This window comes from Struthio camelus, chromosome 9, assembly GCF_040807025.1.
Source record: "Struthio camelus isolate bStrCam1 chromosome 9, bStrCam1.hap1, whole genome shotgun sequence".
Taxonomy (NCBI): Eukaryota; Metazoa; Chordata; class Aves; order Struthioniformes; family Struthionidae; genus Struthio; species Struthio camelus.
In genome coordinates, this window is record NC_090950.1 from 15628236 (window position 1) to 15647605 (window position 19370).

At 46.1% G+C, this 19370-nt stretch overlaps 1 long non-coding RNA gene across 1 annotated transcript; it reads left to right on the forward strand.

Annotated features, from left to right (window-relative positions):
* The first annotated feature begins 16970 nt into the window (after window positions 1-16970).
* Window positions 16971-18544, forward strand: LOC138068169 (uncharacterized). The gene is made up of 5 exons (XR_011142835.1): window positions 16971-17125; window positions 17674-17815; window positions 17955-18022; window positions 18114-18228; window positions 18390-18544. It is a non-coding gene; the product is annotated as an uncharacterized lncRNA (long non-coding RNA).
* Window positions 18545-19370: the final 826 nt, after the last annotated feature.

Sequence of the window (19370 nt, forward strand, 5' to 3'; positions counted from 1 at the left end):
GACGGGAGGAAACAACCAGAAATTCATGGGAAGGACTCCAGTGGCTGTTAGTAAGGCAGGATATAAACCTGTTTTCTTACTTTTGCCTTACTTTTTAAGCACTTGACATTCCCTATTCTTGCAAAATACGCTGAAGGGCAGTCCCGCTCCCAGGGCGTTAAAGAAGCGGTGTGCGCGAGAGAGGCCGCTACCCCGCGGCGGGGCGGTGGGGCGCGGGCGGGCCGGGGCGGGCGCGGGGGTCGCAGCCCCACGCAGGGCGCCGGCAGGTGCGTCGCCCCGGGCCCGAGGGCCTGGGGAGCCGCGCCGGGCAGGCGCAGCCCGGAGCTGCGGCAAGGAGCGGGACAAACCTTGGTGCAGCCCCCTTGGGACAGCTGGTGACTGTGGCATGGCCGGAGACTGCGGGTATATTTGCAGCCGTGCTTTGATCTGACGGGAAGTGGCAGAAATGGGAAATAAGGCCAACAAGGAGAGAAGTACTTAGCCGGTGACCAGCAGGTTACCTGGTTAGCAGCCAAAAGGTTAACAACTACCGCTATGTCTATTGATTTTAGTCTGGAAGGCAACTGAGTGCTTGTAAAACTGTTAGCTGTGGAAGTCAGCGTACGCTGTGGCGAGCTGCGTAATGTCCACACGGCGGCCGCGCGCCCTCCCTGCTGCCCCGCTCCTGTTGTCAGCGTTTCTGAAGCCTCGAGAAGACCCGAATGCCCGGGAGAGCATTTCGGTCCTTTTATCCACTGAGTATTTGGCCTCAGAGCAGAACTGCTAACGCAGGCTGCTAGTTAGAATGGTGTTTTAATTCGCTCATTTAGGGCTACGTTTTCAAGGACCCTTTGTAACATGTGGTACTGCAGGATTAAGCTCTTCCGAAGTTACTTTTGAGCATTAGCTGTTCAGATAGTTCATGGGACAACAGGTTCTTCGTTACTGCCCAAGGAGACTTCCAGGTCTGCGCAGGGAAATTGAAAATTCAGCGCTGAAGGGCAAGTCCAGGCCACGAAGGGGCCGTTCAGAAGGACCCGCTGCCGCCGGCGCTGGTGCCTTTGCCGTCTCCTGCCTTCTCCTCCTCGCTCGGCAGGCGTGGGAGCAGCCGCAGCCCCACGCAGCAGGCATTGGCTGTCCTGGAGCACACGCTAAATTATAGACTGTGAACAAGGCACTCAATCTAAATAAAATTGTATTTACTAAAAGTAAGTGATGTTGCTACAAACAATTCATCCATGAACTAAACCGGAGACGTCTGGCTGCCTTCCATCGATGGTTGCAGAAGGGATGGAAAGCAAAAGGTCGGTAAGCAGCTACCTATAAATAAAAGTGTTAGTATTGGCATTAATCTTAAACTAAATTAATATCTGTTGTGAACACAGGAATGGGAATGACTTTTCTTCTTCATGAAGCCCAGTCTTCTGCTGTTGCAGGCAACCAAATCAAGTAAACCCTTTCATAAACTGGCAGTGCTTCATTTTTAAAGTCAGGAAGCTGCTGCATCAGCATCTGTTAGAGTCCCAGTCTTTGCAGGACGAAAATATGTAAGGCACATTTAAGGACTCTGTGTAGAAGGTGTATATGACCGAAGTCATACAGATTTCAAGCTCAGAAGATGGCATTTTTGTAGTCTCTCATGCACTCTTAATGGGCAGCCTTGTGTATGTATTCTTTGCATAAATGATGTATAGGTTAGATGACAAAAACAGTAGAGTTGCATAAGCAACGAGCATGTGTACATGCGCATCTATTGATGTACGTGAAAATGTTCTAGCCTTTGACTGTTTGACTTTGCATCATGAAAAACGTTCTTTTATTTTTTCATGTTGTTCCTTTTTGAAAGTAGAACAAAAATTAATGTTTGTTACATGTACCCTTGAGGTCTGGCGTCTAGAAGCTTGGGATGATGAATCTGTAGCGGTAAGGTGTTTAACATTTGAACTACAGAACTAGTGACACAGTAATTATAAAAACCCCTCTGCTGTCCTCGGGTGGGACTGTCTCCCATCATGGACTAGCAGAAATGTCGAACCCGAGTTACCCTTCTGCTCTCATCAGCTCCTGTTGTTGGACTGTCCTGGACTAAGCTAGTGATTCAGAGGTGAGTGCTTCTCGTTATCAGTCATTGAAGAAAGGTATTTTGTATACAAACATAACAAGAGATGAATTTTCTAATGAGTGTCTGGCAAGTTTGGCCTTGTTGGCCTGAAAATAAAACAACTGTTGAAGTGGAAGTCGGAAAACTCTCCTCAAAGCGCAACACTATGCTGGTATCTGAAGAACAATTTGTCACTTAGCGCAGTCCTTTCAGAGACTGAGCAGTGATGGTGTGCGTGGGGACGCGCTACTCCTGCACCCTGCTGCCTGCACTGCTCGCAGCTGACGAGCTGCAGGTAGCCACGTGGTCCTGCTCTTCCCCCGTTCAGCCATGCATCCCTGCCGTCTCCCTCGTGTCAAATCTAATAACCGTGGCTGCGCAGCCACCAGGGCAGCCTGCTGATCTGCCTGAAAATGAAGTCCGCCCAAATGACTAGTTTCCGACTATTTATTCTCCAGCTTTCAGGCTTCTCACCAGAAGATCTGCTTTTCCTCTATGAACAGTCATCAGTATAAAATCCCTAGTACTGTGTCAGAAGATGTTAGACTTAGTGGCTCTGCACAAATCCCGCTCTTCTGACAGCGTGAAATTATTTGAATTCAAGCTTGTGCAAATACTATCAGCCACAGCTCTTTATTTCTTTTGATGTGGTCTTAAGCACCAAAATCTTGATATGTTCACTTCCATGAGAACATTGGTATTTCCTGAAATTGCAGGTTGTCTCTTTTCAGAATAGCACCGGACAGCGTGCATTGGAGAGGACATACCCCTATTTTCTTGATAATTCTAGCACGTAAACTGACTCTTACAGTGTGACGTACCCACCCAGTTCCTAGGATTCCCAGACTTGCTTTGGTTTGTGAGCAATGGATTTGGCCGTGTTAAGCATTTCATCGAATCTTACAGAAATACAAAACCCCACCTCAGAGCTGTCCTTTAGACTACTAGACAAAGCTTCAAATGAAAATAATCATCTGTTCTGGCAAAGCAAAGGATAAAGGTTTTAATTACACAGCCAGAAAGGAAGAAGAAAACAAAAGATAACATTAAGATTGTATATAACTACTAAACTTCCTCCTTCACTGTACCAGGGTATCAGCTGCTAGCTTCGGGGGCTGCCATGCGCTGGAAAACCTGCTGAGCCCACGCCCTTCCTCAAGAAGAAATCCCACTCTCCTCTCTTTTTCTATTTCAAGCTTCACTCTCAGTTCATTTATCAAATGACAATGCAGTTTCAGGATTTGTGTTAAAAATGGCTGGGATAGCTCATAAACCTCCCCTTCCCTTGCTTTCTTTTGATATTGAGATACGAAATGCAAATGCAGTATTGACAGTACTCCCACTCCTTCTTAGGAACTGCTCTGAACTTACATGCCTTAGTTAACATTTTGTGTGTCTTTGAAGGCTTTGCTTCAAGAAATAACGTTTTTAATAATGTTGCAATACTTCATAATTCATGCTATCATTTAGCAGAGAGACCAGATGCGATGTATTAATCATAGAAGTGGTACAGTTTTTCAGTGTGGCTTTTCTAAATTGCCTTCTGCTTCTTCCATTTGTCAGTTTGGGTAATTCTGACGTCGCAGAACGCTCTACTGGCCTCCCCGCATTAGACAAACACAGGCAGGTGCGCAGTTTCAGGGTACCCAAGTCAATTGTTTATTTGTCATCATGACAAAAGAAAAGATTAAGGAAAATGGTGCTGATTTATCATTAGTTGAATTGGTTGTCATCATAATATAACAATGATAAATTAGACTACTGCTACTAAATTGCAAATATTCCTGTAACCAAAGGGAGTTCATCATTTTTAACCACAGCACCTGCTGTCAGGCAGGGTTTGTTTGCAAGGTTCATCACAGTGTGAACAGACACTTGATCATCGTACAAGCCTCCTGCAGGATTGTTTCAGCATTTCCAGTGAAGCATCCCGGAGTCCATTAACCAAGGGCACACATTTATAACGACCGTATCACACAGCAGGTGAAGAAATCAGACAAATGCATTCTAAAATAATGCTTTTAAGCAAGAGCTATCTACCTCATAGTGCGTTTTAAGACATTGGTCCAAGGAAAATAGTACATAAAAGGAACAGGAGCATAAGCTGTGGAGTAGGAGGCCACAAAGCTGAAAAGCCAGAACCGCCTGACTGGCCTGCATGGTCCGGTGGTGTAGGGCAGGTCTGCTGCCAAGGCACGTGTCCACGGAGAGAGGCACAAGGGGCTGCAGCTGCCGCAGGCCAGCAGCAAAGCCCCAGCCTCGGGCAGGGCCTCCTCAGGTGTCCGGAGATGCTGGTCTCACCTAGAGCGCTCTAAAGGCAAAGGCAGATGGGCGACCCAGCCAGTCGTTATCCCGGGCTCCGTGCAAGCTAAAGCAGCAGGCATTCAAGTAGATAATACTATGAAAGAAAATGCCAAGGCGGGTTCCCTTTTCTTTAGCAGATGCCGGAAAGAAACACACGACCATTAGTTATGCTTATGCTTGGGAAGGAAATAGAGGAGGAATTAGAAAATGATGTCTTGCCACAAAAACGGACAAAATAAGATTTTCTGAATACAAAATTTATGAAGGACGTGAAAAAGAATCACCCTCGGATCCATTGTCCTCATCTAAAGCTAAGAATAGTCTGTGCCTAGATCTATAAATTTCTGGAGATGTAGAGCAGAGCCTGGTTTATAGACAGGGAAATGAAAAGAGTGGCTATTTTGGACAATATCCAACAAAATATCATCCCCCTCCCCCAAAAGCACTGCCACCACTACCAGAAACTTTTAATCTCAGCTCTGATCTGAGTGAAGAAGATGAGCAAGGCTGTGGAGGCACTGCCCTGTTATATGACCCTTGGGGTGGTGGTGATTGTTGCTGCCCTCTTCCCTTCAAGTTGAGTGCAGGAGACACCAGAGGCCTGAGGGAAAAGTGCATGCGAATCCCCTGAGAAGTGATGACTCTCGGCAGCAAGAGACTTTGTCAGGTACTGTGTGTGTAGGAGCAGAGGAAGAAAAGTTGGAAAAGGCATCAAGGGTGCTCCAGAGAAACCCCTTTCCGGTTTAAGAGAGTGTTTTGGGGAAGGATGCTGTCAAATGGAAAGCCGAAGCCATGAGCAAAGGAACTGTCTATTGCTTGTGCTTTAGCTCTCTGTGTTATAAGTAAGCAGGTTTGTGTTAAAGCACCCAGCTTGAGTTTCTTCTTAGACTCTGACCAATCATTTAGTGAAAAAGGTGTAGCTGTATTATATTAAATGTCTCTGTAGATCGGATCACATGAATCAGTAGCTTCTTGAAGCAGCCACCTACAGTTGTCAGTTGTCAGTTGCTACCCACGCTGTAGCTGAAAAATACAGACTTTTGCAGAAGAGCCTCAAATGTGAGTGCTGTCAGGCGTACTGCCGTTGCACAGCGTTGATACCTGTGGCCTGAATATCATGGTGCAGTTTCACACACTGTAATTTTACTGTTTACTGTTACAGGAAACACAGGTTGCAGATCAGAACTAAGCCCTGTGCGAAATTATTTCATTACAATTGCATTGCTCTTCCTGGATTTCCTTTCATTACTCGTATTTATAAACCTATAAAGGAGACTGATTTGATCTAATTTATCTAGTGCAAACTGTTCTTAGGAAGAGAAGCGCTGTGAAAAATTTTAGTTCAGCCTACTACAGTACTGTTTTCCTGTTTTTGCTCATAAGAAAAATCACTATCTGCTTCCAAAATACCATAAACTGCAGGGAAGGGGACAATGAGGAATGAACCCTTCACAAAACGTGCAAACGATCTGACGGTGCAGTGAGACGTGGGGGAGCGCAAGGAAATTGCCCTTGGACATAATCATTCCTGCACTTGTTTTCCTGCCTGGAATAGAAGACCCTGACTTAACTAGGTAGCTCAGCCGCCTGCCTCTGAGCGGTACAATGGGGAAATCCATATCTGAAAGACCTTCCTCCTCAAAGATGGAAATCAAGAATTAGGAACATACCCATTTTTCAGTAGGCAGATTAGATCAAGCAGGGAGAGCTGAAGCAGTATTTGGGAGGGGACACGTCGATGCAGGCGTTCTCTGCCAGGAACAATATCCTATTTGATGATATGAAAAGATGTAGCGAATAGCTCTTGTTGTTCATGCTGCACCCTCGGTTGTTCTTGTTTACTATATGTGGAGCGTAGAGTCTTTGGCAAGAAGGGGGGTATTGCACCACCGCTGTAAGCTAGGGCTGTTCCTGTGCAGCAATAAATCGTACCCGGGCTGGGCAGGTCCGAGGAAGGGAATTGCGGTCAGTCCCTGGGGCCTCCTTCCCCTCGGAGTGCAGCTTTCAGGGAGCGTAAAATTGGGGCCACGTTCTTTCACTGGTGGCAAGAAGTCAGCTATCGGCCATGTATCACAATGGTGCGTTTACTTTTTCTACGTACAGAATTGCTGTCTTGGGAGATGCACACAGGCGTTCTGCGCCAGAACTTGGACTTTAGCATAATATTATGTTTTTTAAACACATCTGGGATCTATTATGTTGCTGTGTAATTATTTTCACAGAATCATCATTACTTAATATGTAAAAAAAAAGTCACTGTGAGGGTCAGACTCAGCACTGTACTGCAGAGCAACACATCTGAACCCCAGACAAGTGCTTCCCCCCGGAGTCTGAGGAGCCAGGTCCAGAGGTTTCCACAGAGGAGCAGTTTTACTTAGCAAATGTATCATAAAAGTAACGTAAAAACTGGAGAAGCGTTAAAGAACCAGCAGTATAGGTTAAAATTAGATATATACTTGACATAAAAAATGCTTCAGTCGTTTTAGTGTCTCACCGAAACAATTGCATGAAACGCCTGTGCAGTTATAACTCAATGACTGTCCCAGTGCACTTTTGGAAACAACAGTATGAGGCCAGGATCAAATGGCAGTTTATCTTTTCTGTATTCTAAGAATTACTTATTTTAATTTTTTTCAAGAGACTCAGACTATTTTGGTTTTTAATAGTCTTTGAGGAACTATTTCCCATATCCACTAAACAAAATAAAGGTTGGGCTGAGTCTGATGCTACTTTGTCATTTAATTTTACGGCTCCTCAGCTATACTTACTTCAGCTGGGAGAAAGGCAAGTTGGACACAGGCAATTGTTTTGTTGATGTCCTTTATGTTTAAATGCTTCAGCTTGCGTTTTGAGAGGAGAACAGTCTTTCCAGACTCTAGGCCTGGCCTTCGGGCTCATTAGACAGATTGCAGTCAAGTTTTGTCTTAATCCTTGCAGGAAAGGACTCAGGAATGCCTGACTCCACTGCGTGTGTTTCCTGGCAGATATATAGCGTCTTTGAATAAGGACGTCAACATACTTTATAAGGATTGGTAAGTATTTTTTAGCTTTTTATTATCTATTTTGCAGCTGGAGTGTACCAGTGTAACTCCTTCCACCTCCAGAAAGTTTTGTCTGGCTTTTAGTGGGTGCATAAAAGATGAACGAGGCCCTTGCGCTCCTGTCGCATGCATGCTATCACTCTTTAAGAGGTGCAGCACTTTGCCTGAGGTGTGCTGCGCCAGCGTCCCCTCACATTTCCAGATGTGCTGCAGTGCACTCCTGACAGTTATTCTGCACAGGGTCAATAGGGTGGGATTCCTCGTGGTAAATTCTAGCCTGTAAAGAGGTAAAGATACAGACATGTGATATTAGGTTTTTATACTCTTGAAAAGGAATGAGAGGAGTAATGGTATGTGGACTCTGAGTTACAAGGGCAGCAAATAGCTGGTGATTGTTATACCATCTAACTAGCAAAACAGCTCTGCATTTCGGTTGCCAGCTAAGCGTTTAAAGCTCTCAGGTCTTAGGCTCTTAAACTTGCTGACACATCTCTCTGCCTTGACGCTACCCTAAATACGCCTAAAATGTTTCCTGGACTGAGTCTTGGCTACCACCCTCTTATGGCTGCAGCTTTTACCTGGAGCGAAGGGATGCTTCTGTGGATTCCCTCATCAGTTTCTGCCGTTATTAATCCCGTTGTCTCTTCTTAAATACCATTATGCAATTATCTGTTTTAAAGGTAAATGAAATTCAAATGCTTTTAAATAAACTAACTGGATTCTAAGCTCAGTGTATCTTCCAGGGCAGCTACTATGTCTCTGACCTGCCCTGGATTGTTATTTTAGACATTTATAGCTGTAGTATCACTTCTGCATTTTTTGGGATGCAAAGAACACTCTTACATACATTCCCAGCCAAGCTCTAGTGCAAGACTTATACCAGAGGGCTGTAGCTATAACGAAATTGCCAGAGACCGGATCCAAACTCTAATCAAGTTCTTTGAATAGGACTTTTGATCATACTGCATCCTGGTTGTGTTCAAGATTTATTTTGACAATTTGACTCCATTTCAGAATTCCTCAGATGATACTTTAGATTAAGAATATGAAAAACAGGAGTGAAATCTACCGTTCGAATTTGGAGTCACAGTTTAGCAATCCATTCCACTCCTCTCCCGATCCCACTTGGTCTGTTTTGGTTTAATTTTGTATTTCAGTTGCCCTCAAAATGTTAACTTGCATGTTAAACCTTGGGCCACACTAAAGACACACATGGCCCTAGAAGGGATGAAGTTCATCTAAACACCATCCAAATGTGAAAGCAAACTCCATAGTTATTAGAAGCACAGAGGTACAAAAACACAACTGAAAATACAAAACTTGTATTGTTTGTGCAACCGTTAAACAATAAGCTGTTAAATTTTGTAGAAAAACACTTTGTTTTGGGATAAAACCTTTCACACACAAATTTTAAGTCTAGAAAAGAGAAATATAGAACTATCAGACTGAACAGACCTTAACTGTGTGTCAGAGGTTAAGTTGGCTGAAACAGCTTAGATAACAGCTTGCTGAATTGTTGCAAGAAAGTGTTACCGGTAAAAATAATTCCTGTAAAAACCTCGGTATCCATGGGAATAGGTGCAAGTAGATATTATTGGATCACAACCTGAAACAGCAAGAGGGCATCACAGTAACCTTGTTTTTGCCTCTTTCTTCAGTAGATGAACTGAATGTTTTCCAGCCCATGGAAACAAAGTTTTTCCAGGGTGTGAATTCCCAAGTTACCCTGTCGTTCACAGAAACCCTTCACTCTATGAGAACAGATACAATTCACAGCTTTTTAAGAGGAAAGCAAATTTTATCTACGTTTTGGAACCTGAACTCTGATTAAACTCAGATAGTAAGCACAGAAGTAATGGAGCCTGTGCAGATAAATAACATATTATGTGTAATGACTTTCTAAGTTATTTGGGCTAATAATTGACTCCTGGCTTTACACTGAATTGAATACTGGGACAAGAGGGAAACATCTCAGCTCCTATGAGCTGGAGATAATTTTTTCATATTTATAAATGAAAAGAAGTCCCAAAACTCAATTTTGTTTCATACAAACTATTCAATTTAATCCTAAATATGTGTTTGTGTGTAACTGCTAGTCAAAATAATCAAGTAAATGCATGTGTAAAGTTAAAAAGAAAGAGAAGATCATATTGGTGTTGCCCTGTGAAGTCAGTGCACGCCCCACAAAATCTAAGTTTAATCCTTACCTCTGTTTGAGAGGAACTGAATCCACAGATTTTTAGAGGGAACAGTTCCACTTTGTAATAATATACTAAAATATTCATGGAGCCAGCTGGTGAGAGAAGAAAACAATGCTCCAGTTAGGTGGTTCAGTAACTCTCCCGGGGAGTGTGGAGGTGTTAGTCCCAGTGAATGTTTAATTATTTATACAAAGTAGAACAGCGTCAGCAGGAGAAGTGGGGAGCCCCCCGCTGAATTCCCTTACAGGAATGAGGAAGGCTGAAGAAACAACAATGCATTTGCCAGAAGCCTGCCAGGTGTAGTTAACAACAGTTTAAACAAACTCTTAAAATAATTTACAGATTATTCCTGAAATAGTGAAGCTTTTAGATGAATAGATGTTCTTCCAGGTCTCTGAGACAGGCCTTGTTCCTCGTATTAAGTGAACAGAGCTTTCATCCTCCAAAGCAAAACAGCTCTTAAAATACAAATCATTCAGAATGTATTTTAAGATCTTAGCATCTCATAACCTCGTAGCTCTGTCCTTGTTCCTATTGACATCAGTGGGAGGAAAACTGGTATTTATGTGTCCCACAAGTAGCTCCGTCTCTGGGAGACTGCTGCTCTGTAATGGGTTGTGTCTGACAGGTATAAGGAACTCTAGAGACCTGCCTGCCTCTTCAGTAGTCACAGCTGTACAGCGCTCCGGGAGTAATGTTTTTGCAGAGTGATTGCCTCAGACATCTGGCAAGGCCAGGCTCCTAGGCAGAAGTGGGCTTTCATTGGACCAACTGAAAAGACAGGGAACCTTTCAGGCAAACAAATACTTATTCAGGGCTGAAACACAAGGATTAAACTTTAAGCTAAGTGCAGGCTGAGGAGAGCTGCTATCACTTTATCTCAAGCTGTGAATTAGACAGTATAACAGAGTTTTCTAACATTTCCTTACCCTTCATGTGCGTTAACGCTGGCGAACTGACAAAAAGCATAAACAGCTCCAATGGATCTTTGTGATTTTTTTTTCCAATATGCACATTTTGCTAACGGCTGAACCCTAGAGAGGCATTTTGCATATAGGCACTAGAACTGACACAAAGGTGATATGTTACTGACGGTTTATTCATGGATAACGTGAGCCCTAAGCCAAAATTCTCCTGGTGGCAAATACAGAACAGAAATAGATATAAGATGGGAGTCTGACAAAAAGAGTAGGAAACTGATACTGTCTGGCCCAAAAGTTGAATATGCCAAGTGGCATTTAGTAGGAAGTTGTTATATGGATAGGATTTGCACTTAAAGGTGGACGCTGCTGTGACACCACTCTCTGGAGCTAGGGTTCTTTAAAGATTCCAAAATGTAAAAACTAAAACCGTTAGGAAGTTCAGAGGGGCTTATGCATTATTTTCTAACAAAACTTGTCATGAGTAGCAGGAGTCATGGCCTCCTTGCCGTGCTAAGAGAGACATTCAGGCTGCTGTTGAGCCTTACGCTATGACTGTGTTTGATACAAAGAGGAGTTTTTTATCTTATGGCGCTGCCTGTATGAAACCTGATCCTGAATAACTGCTCTAGGTGTGAGCTTCCCACACTCCTGCTCTGAAAAGGCAGGCCTTTTCAGGTTTTCCAGCTGTGAGTCAGGAGGCAGACCCATCAGCTTGGCTTTTACAGTGGTGGTGCTGGCACAACTAGCAGATGAAGAGGACACAGGCATTATTTCTCAGCTTGGCCCCAGACCGACCCCCATACGGAGGTCCTAGAGAAGCAGGAGCCAGCTGAGAGCCGGCAGTCTGCCTCTCCTGGCTGGGCACAGCAAAGCGAGGTGTGCCGTGAGCCGGAGAGACGGTCACCGCTGAGCGTGAAGCCGAGCGCTGCAGCCCAACCTGGCTGCCGTGCCCGCTTTGCTGGCCCTGCGCCGAGAGGCACCGGGTGCAGGCAGAGGAGGGTACGGCACAAACACCGTCCCTCGTCCACCTCTGTCCACCCTCTCCCAATCGCATGGGTGGATCAATACCGGAAACACTTGGAGGCCTGTGGCATTTGGCCATGTGGTGGATCTGCCGTGGGGCAAAGAGAGTCACCCCAGTGAACTGTCCACGCCTGAAACTACCCACTTAAGGCATCAGAACAGGGAAATTAAGTTAGGAGCTTTTCTCAGGGCTGCCAAGTGGTGCGTTTCACCGTCTGTGTCTGACCTACTGGCTCGTCTGCCCAGGCTGACAAACATTGGCACCACGAATTAGAAACTCAGCGCGTCTGGCTTAAAGAAGGGAATAAAAAGCTAAGAGGTTTAAAGCTTTAGTCACCAAAACCAGAACTGTCTGAAAGTGGTTTTTCAAATCCCTGCTGCAAACTGTGTAATGCATTCACATTACAGTAACCTTAGAGTCATATCCCTTTTGTTACTCATATGTTTTGCCAGTGTAGCGACTTTCACAAAACAAACATTCTTCATAGAGCATGGAAGGTCTTTCAGGGGACAGTATAATTAAAACATAGTATCGTCTGACTTCTGGAAAGAAATTATTAACTGCAGTACAGTGCATTACCTTTAACCTTTACAAACTGTATTTGCAGGTAAGATGATAAGGATTCCAAGACCACCTTGGATAAAAGATTTTCAGAAAAACTTTTGAAGGAAAGCTGCTGTGAAAGCAGATCAGTCTGTCTTGAAATTTGGAGATGGAGAGGGCCAAACAAATTTCTGTGTCTGTATATCTTATGTAAAAACTACAAAAGACCAAGCAGCTGTCAACAAGACATAGATAGAGTCCAGCAAGTGCTATGGTGACGAACACTCAAAAGTTAAGTAGTTAAATATGACACAGGCTCTGGCAAAAGAGAATGACAGAGCATCAAGAACTGCACTGAGCCTGATATATGAGCAAATAAGAATTGGTGCAGAATCCATATTAAGATTTAGACCAGGGGCAGATGTATTATAGAAATATTTCAACCAGGAAAAGTAGCTTGGAGAGTATAGCAATGTGTTTATCCAGCTTCTGAGCTAGAGATGAGCAAAGCTTGCGTTATTACAAACAAACAAAACAGTGTTAGTACTTTTAAAGTCGTTGAAAGGAAATGCGGAATTACTGAATGTGGTGGCCTCTTTTCTGTCTGGATTAGGTCAGTATCTCAGTTGCCCTTTTCCCTGGTAAGAGATGACATACTCTGTGAAAGAAAGACTGAGGCAATTGCGTTGGTCCTAAAACTAGATGCTAACTTGTCGCTTCAGCGCCACGTTCCTATTGAAAGTCAGTGTGAACTTGGCACAGAGCTCCAACTGGGGTCTTTCAGATATCCTCCAACTCCTCTCCGTTACCTTACTAAATTCCTTGAGGCAGGCAAACACACAGTTTTCCCTGTGTTATGGAGAAGAAGTGGAGGCTCAGCTGTATGTATGCTCTCTGAAGGTAGTGTACCTTTGCTATCTCTGCAGAAATGCAGTGAGCAAGTTAAGGAGACCAATTTATTTTGGGGTGAAGCAGCATTTCTCTGTTCCTCTAGCTGCTCTGCTGTGTGCTCCACATGCTCCACAGCACCCTCCAGAAAACCCAGCCCAGACCCAGGGACATATTTTTGGCTAAGGAGATGAGGGCACATGGCCTTGGGCAAGGAGGGTAGCGAGCCACTGCCTCGCTGAGGTTAGGGCAACCCTCAAACTGGTGGTCACTGGCCAACTGCTCGCAGGAGGTGAACGCCTCTCCTCGCCCAGTTCTGCGGCGCGCGGGTGGTGTACCTGTAACACTCTGCGGTTTTGCAGCTTATGCTGAGTTTGTTCTCTGACCTGGCTGCAGCCCCCCTCATGGTTCTGCGCTCTGGCTGTCTGCATCATCCTGGCTCTAATTCTGTGTAGACTTTACATAACTATTCAGACCCACGTTATTCAGAATATTGCACTGTAACCCCAGCTGGACAAGAGAATTAGAGTCGTCTGGAACACGACCCACAGTAGTCAAAACCGAGCAGCAGCTTCTCATAAAATGTTTTATTTTTATTTTATTTGTTAACAACTAGTCTCAGAGAAACTGTACTTCTGGGACTTGATCTCTGCTGCAAGTCATTTAAAGGCACGTAGGAATTTTGAACAAAATTCTTTGTTAAGGGACAATGTGAAGAAAATTATATTTCTCCATTGCATTCCTATTTCCTCCATTATGTTCCCATGATAAAATAAAAAATCTTTGTGAACACAGTTATAAATGAAGTTTGATATTTGAGACTGAGCATCAGCACACCCTGTTGCTGGTTATCCTTCCTACTTATAAAGGGCCTTATGAAAACCGCAGAGTTTAGAGCGTGCGGTGATAGTTTGTGCAAGAGGAACTGTAAATATTTCACTGAAACCCATCCTGCTAAACCCTCTGGGGGAGTGTTGCAGATGAGAAAACTGTCCATCACATGAAACCCTTCTGTTCTTACCAAGGCTCTAGAAAGAGTATTAAGTCGCTGTTTACTGCATTAGCTATAATCTAATAAGATGCTTCCTGTGGCAGGTCCCGGGTTGGAATAACTGGACAGATTGGAGCGATTCTATTATTAGAAGCCTCTTATGTTTGACATTCGGCATAAATGATAGAGCTCTTAGGCAGAACAGTCCTCACACGCTAGATGAGAACGAACCCTTGCAGTTGTTATCAAACAATATAGTCAGGCCTGCACGTTCTCATGGGTCAGACCTGTAAATCAGTCAGTCGTGCTCAGCTCTGCAGAATTTGTTGACAAAGAAACTGTATCCTAAGAACATAAGCTGATGAGAAAATACAACCAATCTTGTTATTACCAAAGCAAATTGATCTTCAGAGTTTTGAATTTCATCCTCAAGGATATTTTGTAGATAGGTTATGTGTAGATTGAATTTATGTAATGTACCTGAAGCATCCAAAAAAGCTTTACCTATAGGTAGACTGCATGAGACATAAGTATATTAGTTTTCACGGGGTTGTCAGAATAAATTGATTATAATGTCATTACTGGATTCAGCTCAATGTACAGACATGATTGCATGTGACTACATTTTGACCATACCGCTGGTGGGATTTAGAGCCATTTAGTCTTGATCAGTGCTAATGCAGCAAGTGGTGTTTGACAGGAAGAGAAGACTCTCAGGATGGCTATCCAAAAAAACCAAGTTTTATATTCTTCTAACAAAAAGCTAAGTATAATTTCCCTGGGATAGCAGGGCTAATGTGCTTTACTCTTGTGAAACGTTCCAGGAGGGTCCCTAAAGGACCTCACAGGAGGTGAGTTGTACGTCACATCTGCGTGACAGCACTACCTGGAGCCCCCCAGGGGTAACAAGCGCTGGGCTGAGGCATGGGTCTGGCACTGACCCGGGGAGAAGTGCTCCCTATACTGCACTGGCAGTCTTGTATGCTGCGCCACCTTGACTTTTCTTGGAGAACTTCCACCCATATTCGAGACGGCTGTCAGCGCTCAGCTTGTCCTGAAGAAATCAGAACTCAAGAAACGTGGCTTCAGGCTTCAGGTGTGAAAAGAGAAGATGGTAACCTAGTGAAATTAGATTGGGAAGTATAGAGAAATAGACAGCCAGGGAAAGCATTTTTGAAGGGAAGACGATAGCACAGCAATAAAATTTGAAAGCACTTTGGTCTGATGTAAGATCTGCATCCCTGCCGCTGGCTTGCACTGCTCCCGCCAGCACAAGAAGCAGGGATCACGGGTAGCTAGCACAGGAGCTCTTGCTGCAAAACGGTTTCCCATATGTCTGTGTCGAATGAGGCAGGTGTGGACCAGGCTCCCTTGTATCCCAGCTCCAGCGACGGCTGTGGAGATGCTCCGCTGGCCTCCGGGCTGCTCTGGCCTGTGCCCGTGCCCAGACGCACTCACTCAAAGGCGGAGGAAGGGACAGGAAAGCGCCTGTTTTGCACGTCTGCGCAATCGCTGGCTGCGGGACAGGAGTGAAGCCTCACTGTCCAGAGCGGGTCAGAGCTTCGCCAGAGAGCTCGAAGGCCAGAGCAAGCCAAGAGCTAGCGTCTGCCTGTCGCTGAGCACCAGAGACGACTTTCAGCTCTACTTTATCAGCAGCACAGCCAGCCCCGCAGTGCCTGTGCAGGTGGGAAACTACGCACGGGGGTAATATGTGTACTGGAGGAGGGAAAAAGGCTAGTTAACCAGCTAGCAGGAGTTGATTCCTCACACTGTTATAATACTTGAGTTGACATTGCAAGGTTAGAGCCAAAAAGAGGACTGTAATATTTCAGAAAGGACTTTATAAAGCTTTTTGTTGATATTGATCTGCAGCTGCAGCATCAAATATATGTGCATTGTTTGACATCAGCCAGGGACGTAGCAGTTAGGCTACACGGACCATTAACACGGACCAGCCGGAAAATGAGTGGCAGAATAAAAAAGCCCTTGGCATGAAGCAGGGAGCAGCGGAGCTCCTGTGGGGCGGCCGGGCAGCGCTGCCGGCCGGCGAAGGCAACCCCTTGCAGCCAGGCAGGCTTGGTTGCCCGATGGGGTGGGTCGACCTGTGCTGAGGCTGGTCCCGCTCCCTTGCTCTACGCTTGTCCTGAGAAATCCTTTCAGAAAGTTGTGGAGCCCAAGGAGCTATTGCTGAAGTGGTGACGTGCAAATACCGTGCCTCACAGTCCTCCGAGTACCAGCTGAAAAAATCCTGCACCAGAGGATACGTTCAGAAATTGTTTGACACACGGCATATTTGGTTGCTTAGACTGTTTGCACGCGCTCACGTTGAACTGCTAGGCAAATCTAATATGTGCGTTAGTCTGGATCCCCTACGGTATGCATATGGTAAAAGAAACAGGTCAAATAAACTTGTGTTCAAATAAAATGTCAGCATGGCAAGACACCCGCTGGAGCTCGGGCTGACGCACGCTCCCCGCCCGAGTCCAGCAGCGCCAAAGCGCCGGGCGTCATCCCCTCCACAACAGCTTCGCTTTTCAGCGCGGATCACAGCACCAAGCAGCTGCCTCTCGGCCATTGTTTTTGCCAGACAGTCAAGCTATCTGCCAGCTCCTGCCTTAAAACGTTACGTGAGCGGGACATCCCTTCCAAGTAAGATCTGCGGGCGCCGAGGTGCAGCTGGCCGGGCCGCCGAGGCCGCGCCCGGGCGGAGCGCTGCTGGCGGCCGCCCGCCGCCCCGCCCCGCCCCGCCCCGCCCCGCCCGGACCGGACCGGACCGGACCGCCCGCCCCGCCGCCCCGCCCCGCCGCCCCGCCCCGCCCGGACCGGACCGCCCGCCCCGCCGCCCCGCCCGGACCGGACCGGACCGGACCGCCCGCCCCGCCGCCCCGCCCCGCCCCGCCCCGCCCCGCCCGGACCGGCCCGCCCGCCCCGCCGCCCCGCCCCGCCCCGCCCCGCCGCCCCGCCCCGCCGGCCCGGCCCCCGCTCGGTCTGTGCGCGCCGGGCGCGGCGCTGCCGCCCGCCGGGCCCGCGGGTCGCGTCAGGCCGGGACGGAGGAGCCGGCTGCCTTAGGCGGGGTTTTCCCGTCTGTGTGGCGTGTGCTTCGTCTCTTCTGATTTCAGGCTGGGGGCGTGTAAGGAGTCCGGCCAACTCCGGGACTGTAGTGCCGAGGGGCACCTTTGGAAAAAAAATTTCCCCTCTGGAAACGTGGCTACGAGGCGCCTGCGGGCCGACTTGGGCCGGCGGCTGCCTGGAGGGGAGGGAGCTCCCCTGGTGCTTGCGCCTGCATTTAGCTCACGGGTGCCGCTGCCTACCTGGCCCCTACTAGTCTGCCCCAGCGCACGTGCGAAGTTTTCACCCCGGAGACTTCACTTACCACCAGCCTGTGTGTTGTAGACTGTTTCATTCACGCGCTATTGGGTGACTGAACTGGCTTTTGCTTTGTTTTTTGGTTCTTTTTGAGAGTGCGTACTGTTTAGTAATAAGCAGGTAGTCCTGCTGTCTGGGGCGCGTCTGGCAGTTCTGCCCTGGCGCTGATGCTAGAAATTGTGACACTTCCAGTCATATATTTATTGGCTATAGAAATCATATATTTATTGGCTATGTGCGCCTCTTTGGGCAGTGAATTACATTCCTCATGTATATTTAAAAATATCAATAAGCTGCTTTTGCTATTGCCAGGTGAAGACCCAGCACTTTCCACAGCTGACTTGAAGGCCACTTGAGCCGGCGTAAGGGGAAGGGGGCCAGCTTCCCCGGGGGCTTCTGTATGCTGCGGGCGGCGAGCGGGGAGGCAGTCGCCGCGGCGTCCGAGGGGAAAGCAGTGAGTGCCTTGCTTGGTAATGTTCTTAAGTCCACCAGGTCATTGGCAGCGTGTAAATCTATGCAACCACTCTGCCAGCAAAATCAACACATCTTGTCAATTCTATGAGCTTAATTTTCCCCTTTTTTTCTTCCATAAGTAAAATACAGGAATTCTGGGAAGACTTGTAAAACGTGCTGTTGATAAGAGCTAGAGACTTCAACCGAGGTATGTAGAACACTGTGAAAACTTTTTCATAAATGGTTGCCGTCTAAAGACATTTACCATGTAAGTAATTAAGCCTGGTTTTTGAATACAGGAATACTCATCACAGCCCACGTATATGCTATTTTCCATTCACTGTGTCCTTCTGATTACTGATAATATCCGTGGAGGCAAATCCTAACGTTTGCTGGCTGTATACTGCCCCTGAGGTATTATTGCTGCTGAGTGATGGAAGTTTGTCTTGACTTTATGTGATCTTCATGATACAACCTGAATATTTCATTTGAGCAGGTTTTCTGTTCGTATATTTTCTGGATTCCCCATGTTTCACTCAAATCAGTTCAGCCCAATTATTTTTTTTATTGTCCAGGGTATGTCTAAACTTGAAGGATATGGCACACTTCTGTTGGCGTGGAATATTTATAACTTGAAGGAACGTGCTCTATTGCTGAGGACAAGAGTGTTCTACACAGAGTATTTGACTTCTGTGACTCTCTGAATCTGTCTAATAAAATAACATTGTAGGAAAAAAACATTGTTTTAAACCAGTTAGCGAGTTAATGATGTAGTGTATAGTGTTCAGTAGGTCCGGCTACTGTTCCAAACTGATTTACTCCAAGCTATGGTTTTCTACGAGACTGCAAGAAAAATGTGTTGTTATTGTAATTGCCACAGTGGGAAAATCTGCAGTTTTATTTTATGACTAAGTTGGTGCATTTCTACTTTCCACATATTTATTTTGCTCTTTGTTTCACATTAAAATGTTTCAGCCAGGGATCTAGAAGGAGGGTACGTTAAAGGCCGAAGGCAGAGGAGGGAACATGAGCCCTGGGCGAAGTGCTTGGCCAGCCCTCAGTGTCGGCGGGGAGGACCCTGCCTCCGGGCTGAGCGGCACGACTTGCCTTGCCAAACTCTCCTGGCAGCGCTTCGCTGGCTCTGCCTGCTCATTAGGGCTCTGGTTCTATACAGTGCTTAAACACAGGGAAAAGTTCATCCCTGTGAATGAACAAAGACAAATGTATGTGCGCACCAAAGTTAAGCATGTGCTTATATCCTTTGCTAACCTTGGGATAATGAACGAGAGAATGCCTGTCTGTGCAGAGGTACCAGCAGAGGAGCTGTCCCAGGGACCTCTTTATCCATCGCTCGTTATTTATCTTTTTCTGAGTGCTTCTGATATTGCTGCTCATTATCCATCCAGCTGACAGTTCAGAGTTGCCTTTCCAAGTGCTACCAAACAAGGAAAGCTGAGATGTGGGACGCTAGTGATTGAATTCGTAGCCTCAGGACTGGGCATGCAGAGAGCTCTGCTTGCGAAGAGTGAAAAATGAAAGTTTTCTTTCTTGTACAA